Genomic DNA, 4586 nt, shown 5'->3' on the forward strand with positions numbered 1-4586 from the left:
AGGTCTGACATAGAAAGAGTAAGATTTTTCATGGCATGAAGTGGCATGGAATAATCAAAATGCATCTTTATCAAGTCTCGATTAAAATCACTATAATAAATGTTGAGCCAATAATTTGGAACCAACATTTAGAGAGAAAAATTACCTTCATTTTTCTTTGCATTTTAACACCTTTAATGGAATATAAATCCAGCACTATTTGCTAATGAACAAATCTGTGTTAATTTAATTTGCTTGCTTTTAAGAAGGGTACACATAAAATTATTTTTTAGGAAAAGTGTTTTCCAAATTGTAATCAATTATACTCACATTTGGATCAATCAGCTTCTGCTATAAGTTGGTTTTGGGTTTTTTTGTTTGTTTTTTGTTGCTGTTTTTTATTTCACTCATTTGCTTTTATCTGACCTGACCAATTTAGACAAGATATCTTCTAACTTAACTTGGCCAATTTTAGTCAGTCTTCTTTCCTCCTCACAGGTCCTTAGACCTTGGCTCACCCTTGAATTTAAGAAAGTATTGGAATTGGGAACAGCTCCTCCTTAATGGGGTCTCCTGAGACTTGACTGGCCTCAGGGAAAAACATTACTGACTCAACTATCAGATCATGCTATCTGTTCATCCCATTCCCCCACACCCATTTCTTTCCAGCCTAATTTACTCCTCTATGGACAAGAGTCCTTTCTGCCTAGCCTTTGAGACAAGCATAGATCTTACTCTGGGAGTGTTCTCCCTATTACAATAGTCTATTTGAATAAAATCTCTCCTTACCTACATCCAGATTTCTTTTTCCTTGACAGCCTCTAAGGTATTCTGTAGTCAGTTCCATGCCACAGTCCAGAAAATGATGCACTGGTTTCTTGGAATATCAAATGAACAGGTCAACATCTAATTTTTTTTTTAAAAAGAGTTACCTTGTGCCAGGTTCTTTTATGTATTTATTTATGTATTTATTTATTTATTTATGGCTGTGTTGGGTCTTCGTTTCTGTGCGAGGGCTTTCTCTAGTTGCGGCAAGTGAGGGTCAGTCTTCATCGTGGTGCGCAGGCCTCTCATTATGGCGGCCTCTCTTGTTGCGGAGCACAGGCTCCAGACGCGCAGGCTCAGTAATTGTGGCTCATGGGCCTAGTTGCTCTGCGGCACGTGGGATCTTCCCAGACCAGGGCTCGAACCCGTGTCCCCTGCATTGGCAGGCAGATTCTCAACCACTGCGCCACCAGGGAAACCCTGTGCCAGGTTCTTAACACAAACTGTTTCAATAAGACTGTCTGTAGCTTTAAGATGTATCCATCTTTATTAGCCTATTTTTTATTGATGAGAAAACTGATGGGTTTAACATCCACTTAGACAGGAGGAAGTTCTAACACCTGTGCTCAGCCACTACACTATACTTCCTCCTAACTTCCCCCCAATAATCTATTTATTCTTTTTCTTCCTCCCAGTTGTGCTATCCAGGAGAGAAATACTTCCACATCATCCCTCAAAACATTATTGTGATGGGCTTCTTCTAAAATTCTGTTTTAATTTTGGACTTGAAAATTGAACTTTTAACTCAGTTTTTAAAGTTGTAGCATTTTATTTTACCTTACATACTTGATGTCAAACTCCTTTAAAGTAGTATGCAAATCGAGTAAATCTATATGTATATTTATGTAAAATAAAATGCAAATGTATCTACCTAGTGCCTTCATAAACAGCTGGTTGCTTTAAGATAGAAATGATATTAAGAGCCTGCTCATTTGCTATAGTTTATCCATGAGTTCCATGTGAATTGAGAAACATAACCTAATAATTCCAGGTTTGGAGTTATCAATATAATTTTGTCTTCTCCTATAACATTTTCTTAGGTTAAAAATTCAGAAAAGTAAGTAAATAATATAATGATTTAGATACCATATGATTATATTAGAATTACCAATATATATTTTTAATTGTTCAGACCTCTTATACAAATGAACTTATTTACAAAACAAAAATAGAGTCACAGATGTAGAAAACAAAACTATGGTTACCGGGGGGAAGGGGTGGGGAGGGATAAGTTGGGAGATTGGGACTGACATATACACACTACAATATATAAAATAGGTAACTAATAAGGACCTACTGTATAGCACAGGGAACACTACCCAATACTCTATAAAGACCTATATGGGAAAAGAATCTAAAAAAAGGTGGGTATATGTATATGTATAACTGATTCACTTTGCTGTACGCTTGAAACTAACACAACATTGTAAATCAACTATACTCCAATAAAAATTAAAAACAAATATTTCATACCTTTTAAAACAAAGAAATAAGGTATTACAGGTAAAAAAGAGGCCTTTGTTTCTCTCATCAGGCCACTTCCCCTCCATCCAGACCCAGCTTGATTTTCATAAAATTGCTTTTTTGTTTGTTTCATCAATTTTTTAAAAAAATCTTTATGCTTGCATAAACAATGCATGCCATTTCTTTGTATGTTTAAAAAATTACATCTAAGCTCTCTTTCTGTAACTTGTTTTTTCCACTCAACATTGTGTTTTGGCAATCTATCTACCTTGAAACATATAAACTTGATAATTTTGAATGCTGTGTATATGGTGCACATAGACTTGCAAATAAGTATCTATTACCATATATATGGATATTTTTCCTCAGTAGTTTACTATGAAAAGCAATATAGAAATGAATATCATTATACCTATGTTCTGTTACAAGTACACAATACTTTTTCTAGTATATTCCTAAAATGGAATATCTATCATAGGGTGTTAATAGGTTTAATTGTGTCCCTCTAAAATTTTATGTTTAATTCCCAAACCCAAGTGTACCTTAAAATGTGACCTTATTTGCAGATTGGGTCTTCAGAGAGAAATAAAATTAAAATGAGTCATTAGGGTGGACCCTAATCCAATATGACTGGTGTCCTTATAAAAAGGGGAAATTTAGACAGAGACACCTGCACACTAGGATGACATCATGCAAAGATGAAGGCAGAGATAGGGGTGATGCTTTTAGAAGACAAGTAACACCAAAAATTGCCAGCAAACCACTGGAAGCTAGGGAAGAGGCATGGAAGAGAGAACTGTGAAACAGTAAATTTCTATTTAAGCCACCCAGCTTGCAGTGCTTCGTTATGGCAGCCCTAGAAAACTAATAGATAAGGTATGTAGTTTTTTCAACTTTACTAGCCACTACTAAGTATCCTTTAAATCAATTTTTACTTCTATGAGCAGTGGTCATTCTTTTTTTTTTTTTTTTCCAGTATCCATTTGGGACAACTTAACTCACCAAAGGAATCACTAGGCCTAGAAGAGCTCACCTAATAGATACTTTTAAATGATAAGGTTGGTAATGAAAGGGAGTTTTTCTCTCTCTCTTGCCCCTTTTATTTAGTACTACATATACCAAGAAGTTAGAAGAATTATTGTTTTTATCCCTTATCATGGTCACTGTCTTTCTTTTCTCTGAGCAAGGATTGCAGTGACATTTTCCTTTCTTATTCAACACATAATATAAACATTTATCGTATTACTACTCTATTTGCACTTTTCTAAATACTTCACACATTTAATTTTCAAAGCACTCCTATAAGGTAGCCCCCATTGCCTCTATGTTACGGTTGGTTACAATTGGGAAAGCTGAGGCTCGGAATATATTAATACATGCCCGAAGTCATACAAAAATGAAGAGGCAGGATATGAGCCCCATTTTTCTGTACTTCAAAGCCAATTCTCTTGACCATTACTCTAAGTATTCTTAGTGCCTATGGTAGACATAGTAATGCCTGACAAGGCTGTCCACGTTCTAATTCCCAGAACATGTGAATATGTTAGGTTACAAGGCAAGTGGAGAATTAACTTTGCAATTGGTATTCAGTTTACTAATCATTTGACCCTAAAATAGAGAGATTATTCTGGATTATTTGGGGCCCACTGTAATCACAAGATATTTAAAAGTGAAAGAGGGAGGCAGAAGAAAAGTCAGAGGGAGATGTGACCATGGAAGAAAGTCACAGAAAGATGGAATGTTGCTGGCTTTTGAAGATAGAGGAAAGAAGGCACAAGTCAAGGAATGAAGATGTCCTCCAGTAGCTGGAAAAGACATGGAAATATATTTTTCCTTAGAGCATCCAAAAAAGGACATAGCCCTGCTGGACCTTGATTTTAGCCGAGTGAGAACTTTGTCAGACTTCTGACCAACAGAGCTGTAACATAATAAATTTGTGTTGCTCTATGTCACTATGTGCAATAATTTGTTGCAGCCTCAGTAAGAAAACACAGTACTCAACACTAATTCTTTTCATTTGTAAGTGACAAAAACACATTTCTGTCTAGCTTAAGAAAATAATAATTTATCATCCTGTATCAAGTTTAGAACAGTGCCTATGGCATAACTGGACCTTAGACTCAAATGCCTTAAGTTTCTCCATCTGTCTTTGTTGTTTCTCTGTGTATTAGCTTCCTTCTCTTTTCCCTCATAACTTTAAGCAGATCTCCACCCTATAACCCAAGGAACACGGTCAGAGGCACAGAGTGTTGAATTGGCTGAAATTTGTTACATAGCCATCTATCCTAAAACAAACAAGGACAAAGGGGCTAGGTTGT

The 4586-nt window shown here is 35.9% G+C and overlaps 1 long non-coding RNA gene across 1 annotated transcript; it reads left to right on the forward strand.

Annotated features, from left to right (window-relative positions):
- The first annotated feature begins 203 nt into the window (after window positions 1–203).
- Window positions 204–4261, forward strand: LOC309661424. The gene is made up of 2 exons (XR_014264040.1): window positions 204–921; window positions 1234–4261. It is a non-coding gene; the product is annotated as an uncharacterized lncRNA (long non-coding RNA).
- The last annotated feature ends 325 nt before the right edge of the window (window positions 4262–4586 follow it).

This window comes from Balaenoptera physalus (genome assembly GCF_965194825.1).
Source record: "Balaenoptera physalus genome assembly, chromosome: 5".
Taxonomy (NCBI): Eukaryota; Metazoa; Chordata; class Mammalia; order Artiodactyla; family Balaenopteridae; genus Balaenoptera; species Balaenoptera physalus.